General features: G+C 41.6%; 1 protein-coding gene across 1 annotated transcript in view; it reads right to left on the bottom strand.

Annotated features, from left to right (window-relative positions):
- LOC124190690 overlaps positions 1-16,459 on the bottom strand; it is a 33,161-nt gene extending 16,702 nt beyond the window's left edge. Inside the window, exon 1 of the mRNA XM_046583541.1 lies at positions 16,127-16,459. The gene's annotated coding sequence lies outside the window, so the exon portion shown is untranslated. The remainder of the gene's footprint in view (positions 1-16,126) is intronic.
- Positions 16,460-19,655: the final 3,196 nt, after the last annotated feature.

Here is a 19,655-nt window from a genome sequence, read left to right as displayed (position 1 = left end):
TGAAACACAAAATAGTTTAAGTTAATTCATTTTAACTATAGCGCGAATCTTACTTTTGGGGGAGGCCGATGCCGGAACGGCTTTAATCTTCCCCCCCTTCCCAAAACAGTTTGAGAGAATGTGTAATCAATTCAACAAGACAAGGGATCGAACAAAGTCATCTCAACAGGATGTTTGAATAAGGCCAAGAATGGCGAGGGTTTATTCGCCGGCTCTGGGCAAACTTATCAGCGACGGTCGGGTTCCCAAGCAAACGACAACAGCACACACACACAAAAACCCGTCCAGATTGGATTGAATTGATTTTTTTTTTGTCTCTTTGTTTTGTTTTCTCCGCGAAGAGGTGGGGAGGGACAAATATAGCGGCGGCGAAAAGGGAAAGTCGAGACCGATTGTTGATTCAATCGATCGCGAATAACAAGAACCTTGAAATTGAGGAGGAAAAAAAAGCAAAATAAAAAATAATAGACCGGCGTGCGGCTGAGATTGTTGGGCTTGCAGCATACTAAGCGAAAATGTCCATCAAGTCAGTTTGATAGATATAAAACCCGTCAATCTGGAAAGAAAAGACAAGAGCGAAAAGAATTGATCCACGAACGGAAAAGATGGCATGGCCAAAAGCAAATAAATGCAAACAGTGGCTGTATAGGAGCGACATTTCCGGTTGCACGAAATGGCAAAGAAACCAAACTCGTGTCAATTTGCGACGCGAACTAGCGATACCAAGTACATGGGAAGCGGAATGTGTGTCGAGGAATTACAGAGGCTTCCAATACACGCTCTACCGCATTCTACGAATCGAAAAAAAAAAAAAAAACAGAGGCCATACACAAACAGGCGAAATGTCTTCCACCGACTCCCACACTTCATTCATTTCGTCTGACACTTGGGGGGGGGGGGGGAAGAAAAAAAGGTGAGCATTTCGTCCGAATCGCAATCCACTGTGACGCTCGGAATACTCTGCAACGATAAATTTTGCACAAGACAGGATCCGGATTCTAATTCTAGATTCAGCGGGAAATCAAATATTCATTCGATTCTCACCCAGTTCCTTTTTTTTTTCTTGCAATGAGCTCGGCCAATCAGCATTCGGTATATCGCATAGAAATGAAAACAAAACCCAGCCGGAAAACGAGATAAATAAGTGCAATGGCGAAAGATCGATGTTTGAAAGATACGGGAAGATACGGGACGTGGTGTGGGAGTGTCGACGACAGCGTGCGTCATTCCCTATGGAAGACGTGCTGTTTCAGCAATAACAGAAATGAAGGGGGGCCAACACTAGTCCCAAAAGGGAGGCAACCACCACCATCATCCAGCACCTTGTTTGCACCGACGGCGCCATAGATAAATAGAGCGAGAGAAGCCGAGAAAAAAAAGGTGGAGATAACTCGATAAATACAATTATTTAGTTTTTTCTTTCTTTCCTTTCGCCCTCGCCGTTATTCACGAGAACATTGAATCATGGAACGTATTGGATGGGCGCGATTCCATCGGCTTCATTTATCACCATCATCTTCAAGAAACCCTTCAACAAGAGCAAAGAGTAGGCTGCTAGGCGCAAAATAACAACCGAGCCGCAAATAACAAATACAATACTAGATAAAAAGAACCTGCTCTTCGTTCTCGCTGTCGGCTCTCGTGAAAAAGGGAGTGGGCGAGAAAATAGGAAATCTGATAGCAGACATGGAAGCGTGTAGGTTTTCTTATTATACGGTTTGACTCTGAAAGTGAGGCAATGGACAGTGGAAGTGACGTCATGAAACCAATCGTCTTCCCAAGCTTCGTCCCTTCAATCTCCCACGATATTCTATCAGAAGAAAAAGGATTGCAGACAGATGGACAGTCGTCTTTCCCGAGTGTCGACACGTGCGCCCGGCTACGCATTTGTATGTGTGGCAGCGGTCTATTTATTGTTGTCGAGTGAGATTATGTCTCCAAACGAATAGAAAAATCGTCTGTCAACCATCCCACGGTATATATACACGAGCCTGACTTTTGCAAGATTTCGTTTACCGTCCAGTCGATGTGAGGAGACCGACCCCCGCCCGTTCTTTGTTGCTCGTCTTTTTTCTTTCCCTTTTTTTTTTTTGTTTCCTCTTTGTTCCTTTATCTGCCCATTCATCTCATTCAGGCGCAGTGTGGATGCGGCCGAAAGAGATGGAAGTCGCAAAGAATTGGGAGCCGAGAGACTTGTTACGTTCCCTGCAGGAGCCATGTCATCATCACAAATCGAGTCAGAGCAGCAGTGAGACTGCAAACTGTACGCGCCGCCGACTAACTTTATGGACATGGATTATGCAAGGGGGGGGGGGGGGGGTTCCCGGAATTTGACGGCAAAGAAAGTTGAAAGGAAAGAAGTTCAGTTCCGTTATCAATTTCCGGTTGAAACCGCCCACAGCCCCTCAATTCGAGACGAAATGTGTGGGACCCAGCTCCGACTCGACTGTCGAAACGAGCCAAATCGAAAATCTCATCAGAATCGCTAGTAAAAGAATTTCCCTTTTCCCTTTTCATTTCAACTGTGATGAGTTGGATGCCCTTCTCTTTCTTCCCTCCCCTGTTCGCCTATTTTGGCATTCCAAATTTCAGAAAGAAAGAAAGAATCGGCATTAAGTTCAGTGATGTGCACGTCATACGGTGACTTATTCGAAAATTTGACGTTACGTCGTACGTTACGTCAATTTTCCTTGTTTTTGAAGTTTACGGTGACTTCTACGTAAGTGAAAAAAAATACTGACTTTTTACGTATACTTTTGACGTGTAAAAAAGTCCAGTTATGAGTTTACCGTAAAAGTCAAGAAACAATTTTAAAAATTTGGCAACATTTGCTTTGCGAAAATTCGTCTGCCATTTTAAATTTATTAAATTTTAATTCTTCTAAAAATAGCCCTCCATGTTTAATTTTCATTCTTATTTTTTCCAAATGCAATCTGTGTATATTATGGGCAATAGCAATAAATAATGTAATGATGTATATGTGACGTAACGTCATACGTTTGAAGTATGAAAAAATTTACGTTACGTTGACGTTTTTTTTTGACTTATTACGTAGTACTTTTAAAATACGTATGACTTCTACGTTTTTTTGGTACGTCAACAAATCCCGTTGACGTGCACATCACTGATTAAGTTTGCTCAGAAAATCGATAAAAGGGGGAATAATTGATGTTGCTTTGTTTGATGGCAGGCAAAAGGTAAGAGACAGTAAGACGAACCAATCTTCCAAGAGCTGAATCTCACACACAACACACAAAAATATGCCCCATAAGTATAGAGTAGCATCTCCAAGGTTCAAATACGAATAATTCAAACCGGTCATATAAGCATCGGTATCAAAGATTCATTTGTCGGGTACCCTACTTTGACAGGTCAGTCGGTATCTCCAGGACAGCTCTGAGAATTGGTACGACTGGCTGTGCATACGGACGCACACCGCGAGTTCTTCACGAGAGAAAAAAAAAAAAAAAAAAAAAAAGACCTTTGTCCGTCTGCAATTCAATTTGAGGAGCCTGAGTTGACGTGTTTTAGAAAGTTAGTCTAACCCATTCTTGTTTGATGTACACGTACTGTGCTACAAAAGTTCAAAGTTGCGTTGTTGTTGTTGGGTTTTCTCCGACTCGGTCGATGCCTATAGTCCTAGTCGGAACTTTTTATCGATCGATCCCGTAACTTACAACCTGTATTAGGCATGCAAGTGCAGCGCACAAAAACCCTTGATAATAAATTGGGACCCACATGCCTCTATATATGCTGTTTTATTTTACTTTTTCGCCGACAGACTCCAACGTCGAGTTGTTATCGTACAGCTTAACCTTTTCCCAACATTTGTGGGTGGTCCGCTTAGCACTGGTTGCTACAACAAGTGACACCAGAGACGGAGAAGGTTGGAACTTTATCGTTCCGACGAGCTCGACAACAACATTTCACCGTGTTTATGCTGCGCAAATAGCCGAATTTGTTGTGCGGACAAATTAAACACGAGTAGACGCACATAACGTTGTGTTACATACAAACACACACACACAGACAGACTAGATGAACGGGATAAGGAAAGGAGAGAGTAAAGGGGGAGAAAGACGTCTCTATTGAGAGATTCATACCACCCTGAACTTGAACCCACTCATCGAAGGATTATACAAAGCCAGACCACTACACAGCTGCCCGCATGCTCCTTACATAAGTACAGATATTCATATTTGAAGACGCAAGCGATTTGTGAGCTTCTTTTCGAGCGGCGAGTGCATACACATGTGTTATTCATGTTTACCGATTATTAGACCGGAGAAGAAGAAGATATGAGGTTCTTTTGGCAACTCACCGAAGATATCAAGGGGCAGATGTATTCTTGTACAGCGTGCACTATTCTCATTCCAATCAAGGGACTTATTGCTCAGCAGTTAATACCCCAACGTCCTTTTCTACGAAGTGATTTTGAAAAATAAAAACATTCCGACGAACCTGAAGCCATTCCCGATGTATTTAAAGCGCCCATCATTGGAAACCAGTTTGAATATGACGAGGGCAGCAAGGCTGTGAATCAAAGGGAGTCGGGAAAAGCTTTCGGTGATTTCTCCGGTAACTTCGTCGTCGCCCCTCTTCAAAGCTGAAATTTCATCGCTCAAGTCAACAGCGCAAAAGTCTGACGCGCAAATCAACTTATAGATTGTTTGGGCGGCAATCCAATGACGGAATGAACAAAACACGTCTTTACTAATTTATTTACATTTTTTTTTTAACGTTGATGAAATCAAGACCTATTTGGACAAAGTTCCTATTTTCCACGTGATCGGATCACAAGTGCCCAAATAAAATAATTCTACTTTCAACGCAATGAAGAAGATTGGCGGAAGTCGAAAACGGCACTTGTCAGATCCGCCTTTCTGTCGGCCTTACACGTGTTGGAGAGAATTACTTTTTCAAAAGTATTAAAGTAATTTTTTTTTTTTTTTTTTCAAAAGTACCGCCATGTGTTTGGTACTCACGGTATAAACAGTCAAGAATGAATGTGGCGTTTCAAAATGATTTACATTAATGTTTCCAGGAATATTTCAGAAATGTGGACAGCCGAGGGAAATTGTGAATGAACAAATTGTCGAGATGTCGCAAGTGCTGACAGATCGCTGTGTTACAAAAAGGTGGGGGCGTAATTGTCATCTGCTTTACGATTTTTGCATACTTGCTGATTAGATTCATCAGCCGTCTTTCCTTCGATCTGTCGCAACCCGTTTGATGGAATCTCGTTACTCGGCTGAGTAGAAGGCGGACCCCTTTACCTCAAGAGTTCTCAAACTCAAATCATCCGAAAAACAGGCCGCATTAATGAATCTTCATCGTGAATGACGCGAGCCATCCAACAGCGTTAGCGCTAAGACTTTTTAAAATCCCAAAAGGTCAATTACAAGCTCAACAACCCAGCGAAAAGCCCCGCTGATTAAGCTCTTTCCAACACCCCGCTGACGAGGCATAGGAAAATCTACCAAAGGGGCGACCAATTTAAACGGGAGTGACAAACGGGAGTGACAACAGAGAAACACACGAGTCTACCGTCTCGACACCAGAGTTGTTGCTATCTTTTCCCATTTGCAACTCCGAGACGGCTGACATTTGCCAAAGTAAAGATCGTTATAAGAGATGGCGTTTTACAAGATATCAGCACGGAATCATGTCACTTGATTCTGTCACTTTGATTACACTTGGGTTTACACACTTTTCAGCCTCCAGGGTCGAGAAACACCAAGTCGAAATTAAGTTTCCCATGCTTGCATAGAAACTCTACTGTAAAGCAAATGTCATTCGTGTTCCCACCGAATCAGAATCCCGACATTGAATTCCCTGCAGCCAACCACTTGGCGGACGCTACACGCATCGTCGGACATCGCATTCGGACCAATGACGAGCATTGGTATAACATGGATGATTATGAGACGTGCATGCGTGTGTTAATGCTTTGAATGGCAGTCAGATAGCAGAACAGTCTGACGACATTAGTGGGTGCTTCGGAACAGCGTGTAAATTGCAAGTGACGAAACAAACTAAGCGGAAAGGACGCCAAACACGGGCATCTTGATTGGCCGGTTTCAAGTCCAAGAAGCTTTAATGACAGCAGCAAGAAGTCAAAGAAAGAAAGATAAATCGACAGAGCTAATGTTACTGCTGTTGAAGGTTTAACTGTTTCTAGTTAACCACCCGGTCGACTGAGAAATAGGAAAAAAATTGAGAAACGCAAAAGGTATATAATAACCGTCAACTAATTTTTCTCTTTAAAGGCTTTATTTTCTTGCCTGAATAGCCGTGGTGTGGGTACTTGAAGGCATGGCGATGATGCGTGCATGCGGGAACGTCGCATTCAGAGCAAAGCACCCGAAAGTTATTACCCGCTTTCTGCGCACTTGCCAGTTACGTCGACGACGACGACGACGACGACGGCGAAACTGGAGGAGTAACGAAACTATTCACTTTGATGTGCATCTACTGCTGCTCCTGTACAGTACCTCCACAAAGGTATTTAATATACAGAGAAGGTAGCCGCTGCTAGAAATGACAAAGTTTCGCCAAAGTACAAGGTATTACGTAGTCTACCTGAGCTTCTCTGCTGGTTGTTTGCCCCCTCCCAAATTGTCTCGAATGCGCCTTGGCTTATTCATCTACAACGGTTATACGTAGCAAGCCTCAAGTTGCGATGGCTGCTGATTCCTAATCCATTTAAGCACAGGAAACGTCTTCAAACATGTTCGTACGTTTCTCCATCGTGCCTCAATCTACTGGCATTTCCCTATTTTCTATTGCGCGACGAAAAGATGCGAAAAAAAAAGAATAAACACAAAAAACTTGTTACTCGTATGAAAATGGAGTTCGCTAAAACCAACAAAGAAAAATGATTACCAGAGGTCCTAAACTAATCAAATAGAAGAGGCTGTGAGAAGTATGGGTTAAAAGAGCTTTACAAGCTTCTTCTACGCACAGTATAATATACGGCAAGCGTTGGTATTATACAGCACAAAATTTACGTGACAAGTCGACCCAGGAATTTAGTTTAATCACGGAGAATTTATCACTGAAAAAAATGCCGAGGATGAAGTGAGACAAAAAAAAAAAGAGTCTAGTGCTGAGGTTGACGCAAAGAAAATGAGATCACCCAGCTGCGGTAGCTGGCAGATGAAAAGATGATGTCTGTTTCGTATTAGCCGACAGCCCGACAGGTCTCTCGGCAAGAAGGTTTTGTCATTTTCTCTCGTTTACTCAACCGATCTATATAGCGCTGCGCCATATTATGTGTGTGTCTGTGTAGGAAAGCATCGGTTTCGGGGGGAAAAAGGAAGAACCCGCACACAAGGGAAATCTGATCAAGTTCGTTTGGTATAATTACATATTATACCATAAGACGGACATCCAGATGCTAAACAGCAAACTCGTTCTTGAAATGTATAATACCAATTGATTAAAGTATATCGACCGCAGTCTGCTTACATTTTCCCTCAAACCAGAAAAAAAAAAGTTGAAATGTTTTGGGGAACTTTAACTCGAAAATATACGAACTGGCTCGTTTCCAGCAATCAGCAAGCCCGCCCGCCCGCCACTTAATCAAACCGCAAAGAAGTAAAAAGCAATTTTATTCCCTGTAAATCCTAGCCTTTGATGGCTGAAACTGGACGTCACCCAAAGCCCAGACGTGTCAAGCCAGACGGTTCAGATGGCAAATTTCACCGTTTAACTCGCGAGAAGAAGAATCGATTCCACTTTATTTTGACCAGTTTTGGTTGGCGGAACATTGATCGTATCGCCAAGACTCGGGTCTCAATCATATTGCATGATTGATTTTGTGGCTGGGCGGAAATGATGGCTCTAGCATCGTGATTGATTCGATACCATCTCACCAAGCCGCTGCTGAAGGGCTCGTCATTTAAGCAGATGCTCGAGATGATTAAAAAAATAAGCAGTTTCTGTTGTTTGTTGACTTTGTGGCTAAAAATAGAATCACGTGTCTGACTTTTTTTTTAGCGACGAAAAATAAAGAATGAAGGGGATATCATTTAAAAAACACAAATAAAATGTAAATTTCTCAATCACGTCTCATCTCATGTGTGTTTTTTTTTTTTTTTTTTTTTTTTATAATTTCGATGCCCAACTAGTTGAGTGTCGCAGTGACGTTGCGTAATTGCCAATTAGGGAGAATCACGCAAGGAAACAGCATCATAACACGAGTGCCTCCAAAGAGCGCCAGAAATGAAAGAACACTATATATATACGCTTCTCTTTGAAGACGGTTTCGCGATGAAGTTAGCGATACAGAAATTATTAATGCATGAATAGTTTTAGCCGGATTCGTGGGGGGAAAAAATTTATAAGCGGTTTACCGGTACCGGCGCCAGACACCAGTAACATACTTCAGTTACGCATATTTAAACGCAGACGCTGTAACTAACACTTGCATTAATACATCACTGGTCGTCCTGAGCCATGTAGCATTTATTCTTCAACAACCACGAACTAGTCGCTCCGCTACCAATCCGGAAGGAAAAAAACAGGATTTGCTTTGAATATTTTCTCCCTTTCATTTTTCTACATACAAAAATAAAATTCTTTCAAAAAAAAAAGATGCGATATGAATCAGCTGAATGGACAAGGACACCCACGAATCTAACGTAGAAGAAAAAAACATTACCGACAATATTTTCAATCACGATCCTGATCTCTTTCATTCTGCCGTACAGAATTAAACTGGAACATGGATCGATGATTCCGGTTTTTCGTGCGTGTCGCGTACCTGCTACATATATATTCAGCATACGCCATAAGTAGCTTTGCTCCGTTTCCTACGCTGTGTACACTTCATCATTCAAAGGTGGTTTACTACTAGTTCCAACCGGAAACACGTAAGAGATTCCGAAGAAAGAATAGTTAACTTGGATTGGGGACAGAAGTGTAGCATACAAACGACAAATAAGACGAGAGGACAAGCGTGCAACTTCTTTCAAATGAGACACAATAGCTACTTGAGCCTTGTTAGTGCGAATGCGACGCAAATATGACACACCGACACATCTGTGAAGTCGATAACAAACGTTACACAAGACAAGCGTCAAGATTAAGAATAGAGACGATTCAAGTCTGTTACTAGTGCAAATAACAAAAAAGAAAACGAGGCCATCGTTGCCAAGCAACACGACTTGAATGGAAAAAGCAATATGCAGCACACGTCTTGCCTCTTCTCTTTTGGTTCGCAATCTTTAAACTTTTACCATGTCGACGAGTAGTGGACAACATGCTATAAGTGGCGACGAGTGAAATGAAATTTAATACTTTTTAAACGGGAAAATGAAATGCGATACTTTTTAAAAAGGGAAACGAAATCGAACCGTCGCTCACTTAGTCACTAACGGTAATTTGACAGTGTGACAAGCTCTTTGCTTACATAATCCCCGTTTAGGCTTCTCTCCAACGATTCTCAATGCCTGCCATACTCGGATGAGATCCAACATCCTTGCCAAAAAATATGGCGAATACCACAGAAAAGCCCGTCGCAACCGCGACCAGGTCCATCCGTCTAACTTAGACGTCGAATTGCTGGTTGATTGTCAGCGACTTCCTAGTTATGTCAGGATGTCGTTGTCTATTAACTCCGTTCATGACGAGTGTCACCGCGATTCTAAGAAGAGACGAACGCAGGGCCAAACCCTCCTTCTGGGCGAAAACACAAGTTTCAGCAAATCTCAACAGCTCCACTTGACACATTCGGTGTATAAAAGAAACAGTGTTCCTGCTGCGCATCATTCAGTTTAAGTTTATGACAGGAGGAGAATGGACACAAATGTGCAATGGCAACTAAAGCGTTTTATAGAAAAAGGGATACAAAAACAATAGTTGCCATGGAAACGTTATTTGAGATAGTCTTTTTGTTTTAGCATACACAACTCATACTACGCGTTGTTGTATCGGGTGTTGTGTTTACCAACCAAAATATCGAACCGTTATACATACAGTGTGCCAGTTTCTGTAGTAGTAGGGAAGAGTTTACAAAAAGAAGAGATTGCCTTCGCCAGTTGGTGTGCCGGCGATTATGACACATGGAAGCAAACACGCACGAAGCTTATTTCAAGGCTCCTGTATATCCATATAGTCAAAGAAGCTGGGACTATAACGATATGCAAGTACTTGTGAGCTTCGCCGTACAACTCTCAATTGCTATATGGTTCCCCAGTCTTGGCCAGCACTGAATAAGGTCGCTCCGTCAAAATGCGTCATTTGACCGACTGCCACGCTATTTTGAATCCCATTATGACAACTTGGCGGCAGGCGGCAGGAATTCGGGATTGACAAGGACATGCCAACCATTTCCTATTTCGGGCGCTTCGACTCGCAAAATTTCAATCAGAAATCACAGTGTGCTGTTCCGGCCAAATTCCGTTCGGAGGCAGCAGTGCAGCTATCAAATTGGCCTTGCATGAATTACGATCCTGAGACCTACATTTGAAATCGTGTTGGGTGTTTATTCTGATTTATTCAAGCGATCGGTTGTGTGTGTGTCACGTTGCGATTGTTGGCTTGGCAACACTTGGGTAGACAAACGTGATGTTCGAATGATGCAATCAACCGTACAGACGACTCGGATCAGCGGAATGACTGTATTTGAAATGGATCTCTTTGTTCCCAGCCGATAATGCAGAAGACTGACGTCAGACATTGACCAACAGTGCCTTGGAGACCTTTTTCTCAATTTTCCCGCATCCATTTAAATCCAAACAAACTCTTAATCTCCTGTACATTTCACAGATGACAACAAAAATACCCAATGGGATTTCCGGGAAAAAAAACGTGAAGGAAAAAGTCGGAAGAAAACGAGTCCTTCGACTTCACTAATGCTGAAAGATTATAGAGGGATATAATCTATCACTGACAAAGAAATGGAAAATGTCGCAACGTCAAAAGGTACGAATCGTTCAAATTCACATGCGTCTGCCATTTTATTTTTAGAACGCAACGCCATGGCATCTTAGCATTGACTCGAGACAAACAAGACAAAACCGAGTGGAACGGAAATATTACACGCAAACAAGGAGTTTCCGGTTCGTCAAAAAATCATGTTTTTGTTGATCGAATCGATCGAATCTAAGGAAAAACATGAATGGAAAACTGAAAAAGCAACAAAGTAAAAAGAGAATCAACCGTACAAGTAATTTACAATTCAGCTTTCAATATTACCTAGACTTGCTCGGTCAGGCTCGAAAAAGTTCCATCATTATTGTGCCTCGTGAAGAAAGAATTCGATAGAAAGAAAACGGGTGAATGACGACAAAAAAGTATCTCGGTGCGACCGAAACGACACCTGCGCCAAGTTGTTTGATTCGTCGGAATCAATCGGCAATTGTGCAGCGTGGAACCAGTACAATCAAATCAATTGTTAATCCTAGTGTCGATTAATAAGTTAACGAATTATTGTTCTCACATCAAAAGGAACTTTGTGAGCCTATTCTCAGATGCCAAGGCTGCGGTGAGTTAGGTTGCATTCACTGAGGTCAACTGTCAACAGTCAACACACTGTACCTTGATTTCACTTGATTCCGGGGTGTGCTTTTTTTTCAATTCGAAGTGCATCCCAGCCACACGCATGTGTACTCCGGCTCATCCGGACCGCCTTCAATCAATTCACGCGCTACGGTCCACTGCCGGCCGTGCATGATCGCTGACTTTGTTTCCATCCTCTTAATCTCAGCATTGAACGCCGAATGCGATTTCACAAAATACTTAAAACCGTATTTTCTTCTGACTACCAAACAAAAAAATGGTAGGCCTTGGAACTTGGTATTTTGTATTCCTTAAGCGCGAAAACGACTGTAACCAAAAGTGGCCAAAAGTAACAAACGGAAAAATTCCTCTTAGAGAAGCCAACTGTTTTAATACCATGCCCGCAATAAAATAAAAAACAAAAAAAAACAAAACAAAAAACAAAAAACAGTAAGATTGACGGAACAAGTCCCTCAATCAAATGAAAAGTGGCTGTGAAATCGAAGAAAATCACACTAGGCTTCATCCGATGTTGCTAAGCAAATAACAATAAAAATTGTCCAGATTGCGGAAATTCATTTGAACTTTTCCCTCCTCCAACGCGCTCAAACGGTTCTGGGAACTTCAAATTGAGGTGCTGTCGAGTAAAGGGTGGCTGCGAGATTGTTGATTCCATCGATCGAGAATATTCAATAAACACCAAAATAGACAGTGGTGGAAATTTAAGCAATAAAAAAAAGAGCCTCAAAATCGTCAGAGTACGGCGAGCGCTGACATACAATCGGCTTAAGTTTATGTTGGGTATCAAATGTTAAGACGCAATATGAAGTGGGCAATTTTACACTTCGGGGAAAAATTAATTGGAATTATCGATCTTGACTACAGCACTACATAAAACGATGCGTTTGAGCACGGTACATATCCAACAAGTTCGTCGGAATACAACAAAAAGAAAAATCCCATTGGAATATTTCTCTTTGTGCTTGTGCTACCGTCAAGAGCATAATCACAGGACTGACACGTATCTTTGCGGTGAGAAACAAGACTGAGAGTAGAGTTACATATTAAATCATTTCCGTTATTTCCACTTGAACGCGAGAAAGAAGAGGATTCAGACCCTGAAATGTTGACTGACGCCCACCATTCAGTTTTTCTGACACTGGAACGAAAAAAAAAATCCAGAACTGTCAGGCGACTGACATTTCGAAGAGTCGTAAATCGATGGCGTTCAAAAATTAAACAACATTCCACATAAAATTCAGGGGGTAAATAAAATATTCATTCGTCTCACGTCTGACTGAATAAGCCGAGGGCTTCATAGTGTGGAAAGGCAGGTGGACCGGCAACTCGAATAACGGGAGACATAAAATAAAAAATCAATGTCTTGGAAAAGGTCGACTGCAGTGTGCGACATTCTTGCAACGCAGACACACGCAGTTCCCAGAATAATAATAATAATAAAAAAAAGGGGAGCAGCAGGAGCCCCATAGGGCATCAGCTATTGACATATCTGGGACTATGTTTACTCTAGCTATGCGTATAGAAGGGAAAAAAGAAATAGCCCGTTGCTATTTTGGCGCTTCCGCTGGCTCCATTCATACCAGGCATCAAGATTGAAAACATTCACTTTACTTTACTAGTAAGCTTTTATCTTTCTCAGCGCCACCATTGTGAGTAATGCAACTCAAAGCAGGAGCAAGTCATTACAAATTTACTGAATGGCAAATGAACGCGAAAAGAGTAATGGACAGGAAAAAAGAAAAGTTAAAAGAAAAGAACCGGAGAGGATAAACAAAAGATTTCATTCTGATACGACTGTCACGAACAATGAATGATGATGATGATGATAGGACTCTGTTGACGTCACAAAACCAATCGCCTACGACATATCCAGTTCGCCTCTCAAAAACATCAAACGTGAAGAAAAATTCGCATAAATGGACAATTGGAATCCCGCCATTTCTTGTATTCACTTTTCTTTCTTCCCGATTAGATTAAGTGTCTAAACGCAAAATTGATGATACGATATTTACGTCGACTGCTTTATTAGTGAGAAAGTAAGGGAAAAAAAAACAAGATGAATTTAATAGAAGAGTGAAATTGATAAGAATTCAATCCTGTTCGTGCGCTAAGACATCATTAAACAGGCAAGCGTCGTTATCTACCGGCAACCGCTAGAGCGGGAACAAAACGTATAATGAAACCCAGCTTATTCCTTTCATCTGTCCATTCGTCGCATTCAAGAGTGGAGTGGACTTGAATCGAAAGAGATGGAAGTCCGTGAAACTCTTTGCGGATTACAAGTGAAAGAGAAAATTTCCCGTACCACCACACTGGATTGTATGGCCACTCCAGTAGGGGAGTCTAATCTCATCATAATCCATCTCATCAGCAGAATCTGAATGAGACGGGTAAAGAAGAGGGGGATTTCGTTCCTATTCTTTCATGCCTGTCGTTGTCTTCATTACTCTAGCATGAAGACGAGTTTTTCTCTATTGCATTCAGTATGTTTTTCATCTTCATCCAGAACTGATGCCGTGAAAATAGCCGGAATGATGAAAACTATAAATACAACAGAGATGAAAACTATTTTTTTTTTTCAGATCCTGGACGGAGAAAAAGCAGGAACCCAGTGAAAAAAAAGGGGGGAAGAAGAAAAGAATCGAAACAAGCCTTCCGGCAGTAATGATCCTTTGGTTCCGACGACGAAATGCGCTGAATACCGCCGACATGGGCCTGTCTGTGCATGTAGAAACTGTTGGGCCTATACATCATTCAACAGAGTTCACCGACAAACGCACAAAAGAGACAGATGAGTACCGAAAAAGAAATTCTCTCTAATTGATTTTGCAATAGAAAAGATGAAACAAGTTTGTTTGACTATCTAATTTCACGAGCGGACTATTTTTTCAGGCAGTCAAAATAGCATCATCAGTCCCCACTCAAGTGACCCCAACATCCATAATGCAAAAGATTCCTCCTCACTATTGTTCTGCAGGCGCTGTAAGAAAGAGGCCTACGTCATTTCTTCAGTTACACTTGTTATTCTATAAAAAGCAAATACGTGCTGTATAGAAAAGGCGACTCCCTTTTTTTGTTCTCCCTCTGCATTCGCATCAATTCAATTTTGAGAGGCCGTACTTGGACTGTTCTGACAAGTTCGTCTAACCTATTTTGCTGGTTGTACAAAGTTATCAAAAGTTGTTGCCGGTTTTTTTCTTCCCCCTCAGCTGGACAATTCCCTGAAAAACACGACAGACGGTCTTTTTTTCTTTTATTATTCTTTATCGATTGCTGCCATATATATTTATACAGCCTCCATTACATGCCGAGAAAGGCCGAACAAAGAATGCGCAGACCCGACGCCAAGTCTGACTGTCTCATAGTAAAACGAGATCTGTGTCCTAAAAAGAAATTCGTGGTTTGAGACATTTACCGCCAATCTACCAAAGTGAATGGCGGGACTTTTGCGGAAAATAATCTTATTTCCTGTCTTGGCTTTTGTGGTGGCGAACCGTTGCAATATTTAGTGCGGAAAAAGAGAACACGGACCGGAGATGAACCAAGCTCGACGACATGTGGAAGGTATAGTGGCAGGCACATATGGATTCGTTACACAAAAGACCAACAACTTTTGCCATGGCAACCGAAATTTAAAAGAGAGAAAAGGTCGACAGAGAAACGCGACAGCAGCAGCAGCAGAACTATCCTTTTCTAGTAACTTGTAGGCATTAGTTATTCATGTGCATTGGTTATCGGATTAAGAATTCTTTGTAATTTGAACAGAAAGTCTGTAGACGTACGAGTGCATTATTCGTATCAATCAAGGAAACTTCTTCTGTAACCAAGCATCCATCCATCCCTCAACTCGGGGATTAATTCTGCATGAATCAGTAATGAACAATTCCCAGCAAACTTACAGTATAGTTTGTAACTGTTGTAGGGGGAAACGACCAGCAGAATCCTACGTGGGTAATTGAAATGGCGATTCTTAGGAAAATTTTCGGCTCTCTTCTTCGATGCTGTAATTACTTCCTAACATTAGTCATTGTACTCGGTTTGAGACTGTCGAGCAACAAACCCAAGTCAAGGAATCGAGTTTGAAACTTTCGGAGAGGGATGATTTAATAACGAAGTCCTTAATTTAAATTCCTGGTTCTAATTACATCCTCAGAAATCAAGAACTATTGTAACATTCCACCACATGTCATCGAATTCGGGCATAGTTTGTATCCAATATCAAGACGAAAGCAGGCATAAATTGGTGCATTCTGACGATGATAGGCATTCTTTGTTGAACGTTTCGTGGTTGGGCCGAAAAAATGAAAAGAATTCAATAATTAAATCTGCAAATCAAGCCTAGTTTGAAAACATTATTCAATAAGCTACGAGTTTCGTGGGCTGAGAGGGGAAAAAATGTCAGCGATCTTGGAAACAAAAAGCCTAGCCTCTTGAAAACAGAAAACACACGTCTTTGTTGTCTAATCGTATTTAATTGCGTTGAAAACAGAATAACCTGACAAGCTGTCCCTCAAAATTGAAGCGTGAACGACAGGGTTGGCCATGCGGTCGGCCAGCAGTAGGAATACACACCGAAACAAATTAACTCAAACTGGCTTACCTTTGCTGGCCTCTTGCACATGGAAAATTGGCAAATGGATAATGTTTGGTCATCGTGATCGCCCTGGCACCTGAAATCCTGAATTGTCCATGACACCTGATGAAACTCCATGTTTTAGGTCTCCAACAGTACATTTGTGTAGTATTTGATACACTGGGTTTTGTCAGAAAAGTTATTCGATTTTCTTTCATTTGGCTCCTTGGAGACGTAAATACTAGATGGAAAAAGTAAGTAAGCACCAAAGAAACGGCACAATGCGAACGATGGGTGAGATGTTTTCCGGTACAGCTCAAACTTTAAACTACTTCACACCACGTCATTGGGGAGATTTAACCGAAACTTAACGTCGATTCAAAGAAAACCCGTCAGGTGGCACTTACTCACGTGGTTATAGAATGGATAAGGCGGGAAATACATTTCGCGAGAGACGAGATATTTGCAGATATTTGCAATGCAGAAAGCGGATTTTCTCGCCTCGCTAGTAGACGGTAGTGTGAATGGCCAAGTTCTCGGGCTGATGAAACTGTTGACCAGCAGTTGTTGTGAGAAATGAGAGTGCTTGCATTTCTCTGCTTCGATAGTTCTTTCTTGCTTGACTGATTACTTCGCTCTCCAGTCATAGTTGCCTTCGATCCAACGGAGCATTTGATGCAATCTCGTTTGCATCCAGTTACAGCAAAGAAGGCTTAAACATCCGGAGAATTCACACGACAAGCTTTCAAACTAAGAAATAAAATAAAATAAAAAGATGACGAGTTGACGATCGAGTCCAAAAAGCGAGGCTCGATTTAAGATAAATTTTAAATCTCATATTGTGCCAATTATATGAAATCGACAAACATCAGACGAAATTCTACCCTTCTCTATTAGACTAAAGACCATATAATGCTAGAATAATGAAACTAAACATCCCTTAAGCAGCCAACCAGCTGGTTGACGCACGATTCCAGTCACGATCTCATTCAATTTGACAAAATTGATAGACACGCGAGGAACAAGTTCTTTTCCATTTGTTGTCTGGGGCATGAGGGCAATCAGAAGAATATAAAGATAATAAAATTGGCATGCAAGTGACATTCTTCGCCGATTGCCAGCGCTATGTGTATAATATACCTACCGACAGTCTAGTCCAGTCACGTAGACGTCTGATGAAGCATACGAAGACTAATGAATATCTAGCCAATTATTTCCAACTATTAATTCAGACATTAATATAATGTTATTCAACATTTAAAAAATGAGTTTAGATACTATGTTCGCAATGCACGAAATTTTAAAATTATAATACATTTCGATTGACACAATTTCCTTTGGTTTTAGGCTCACATGATGCGTCGTACTAGTTCAACCCAAATTTGTCTGAAATCAATGTCACGAATCACGCAACCAAGCGGCGGGAGTTGATTCCGCCCCCTTTGTTATTTCATGCGTTACCCAGATGGCTCGGGATACGCCACATTTTGGCATTTGACATTGACGTAGTTGCACGCACACGTTGTTTTATGTATCGAGGTAATTCGTTACTGCTAGTAAAATGGGCGTTTTACCATTTAGATTGTTGGTCAAGTCGCCTTGCCGCGCTATACCCACGCATCGATCGCCTCGGTCGTCCGTCGGAAAACCAAACACGACGTCCGTTGATAATATTTATGGTGACCGTCATTCGGCGTATAGTATACGCTTTTTTAGTGGCACAAAAAGCATCATAAGGTTCTTCGATGCCGGTCTGCTGCTGTTGTGGAATGAGCCTGGGCGTTACCCAAACACAAGCGGTAAGGCGGGCCAACACACGGAACATATCGTCTTTATTGGCCGGTATTAGTTATTGACAATCAAATCGGCCGCCGCTGCTGCTGTCACTCGATCGCGTGTATAACTCCTCCGCATCAACTCGATTGTCTATGATTTTTTCTGGAAGAGGCAAACGAGGTCCGAGAGTCGCGCATCCAATAGGCAAATGGAATCAAACGGGAATGGCAATGACGCTTGGAAGAAAAGATCTTTGTTCTGAAATGTGCAGATGCCATATACACGTTGATGCGTAGCTATCAATGCTGCAGGATTTACATCCATCTCGGATCCGGAAGCGCTATCGCCCCCAAAAGTTATTATATTCCCTTTCTACCAAGGTAGCAGCTTATAGCTTAGAGGAAATATGCGGGGTGGTCACAAGCGACGCAGCTATTCATTTCGCATATCTCCAAACCTTTTGATGTGTATTTTTTTTCTTTTTTATAGCTAGTATATATGGAATACCGACTGCCTAAACCGCATTCAGACCATCAGAGATATGTCAAAGTTTCCGTCTTATTGCTTGTCAAATAAAAAACATATCAAGTTTTTATTGGCATACTATACCTGAGCCGCTGCCGCTGTCGACGTCGGAAATCATTCATGCACCGGGCTAACTAATGTTTTTGATGTGCATTGTGGTGCATCCAACAATGGTGATGTCATCCGTTTGCTCCAAAGGACGTCCCGGAAGTGCGTGGTAATCCAAAAAAATTCCCGTACACGCCGTCGGCCCCAGCTATCCATTTTGCTTTTTATCTATTTTTGATGGCCGCTACTATTAGGTCCTATTTTTGTGCCAAAGAAAGAATAAAAAACTGACGTTTCAGCAATTGCATCAAGCGGCTTCCGCATTGTGCCCTGTACGTACAGCAATCCGCGTGCGGACGACGGACAAGAAAAGAAAGCGGATCACGTTTGCCATAGAATATATCAAACTAATAGCACAGCCTTCGTATAGACAACCCAGTGTATAGACTTGAAGGCGAAGCGATTTGCCGATTTCTCGACTTGACTGTTGACTCATCTCGTTCCGAGGCATATATATAACCTTGATTCGAGTTGTTATAATAATGTCAATTTTGTAAAAGAGAAAAGCTGGTGATGCAGCGGAGAAACCCAGGCAATCCAATGCGCTCATCTTGACGCATAGGAAATGAAATCACATGAACTCTCTGCCGAGATTGACACGTTAAACAATTTACCGGTCATGTCTTGTTTCTTCATATCAGATGAAAGACATGGGTGCTGCTCCCATGGTTCCTTGGTGCACGGTGCTGTTAGCAAGGAAACGATATTAAATGTGTTGCAGAGAACGCAGTGACTCGACACAATTTCTGGGGGTTATATGGTCTACTTACTGATAGCTTCTTTTCTTTGACTACAGGCTACACTCCTTTTATCGTCGTTTGGTTGACATCCTAAAATTAAAATGATAATTTTTGATGATTTTTTTTTACATTGTATTAATTAAATCATCCTACAGAATGTCTGAAATAGTGAATGGTTGTTTTACTTCTTCCTTATAAAAAAAATTAATCAATCGCGACATGGCAAGAGAAAGGAAGATATGAAAAAAAAAAAATGTATCAAATGGAATCAGGTGTTAGGATTTGACGATGAGGGAGGGACCTCCACTCCTTGAATTGGCAATGAAGGTGGGAAATAAGATATTAAGAATAAACACACATAATTAACGACATCTGACCAAAGAGAGAAGGAAAGAGAAAAAAAATGG

The sequence above is a fragment of the Daphnia pulex genome, chromosome 1 (genome assembly GCF_021134715.1).
Source record: "Daphnia pulex isolate KAP4 chromosome 1, ASM2113471v1".
In the NCBI taxonomy this organism is placed as follows: domain Eukaryota; kingdom Metazoa; phylum Arthropoda; class Branchiopoda; order Diplostraca; family Daphniidae; genus Daphnia; species Daphnia pulex.
Note: the sequence above shows the minus strand (reverse complement) of the source record. Positions and strands in the feature narration are given on the sequence as shown.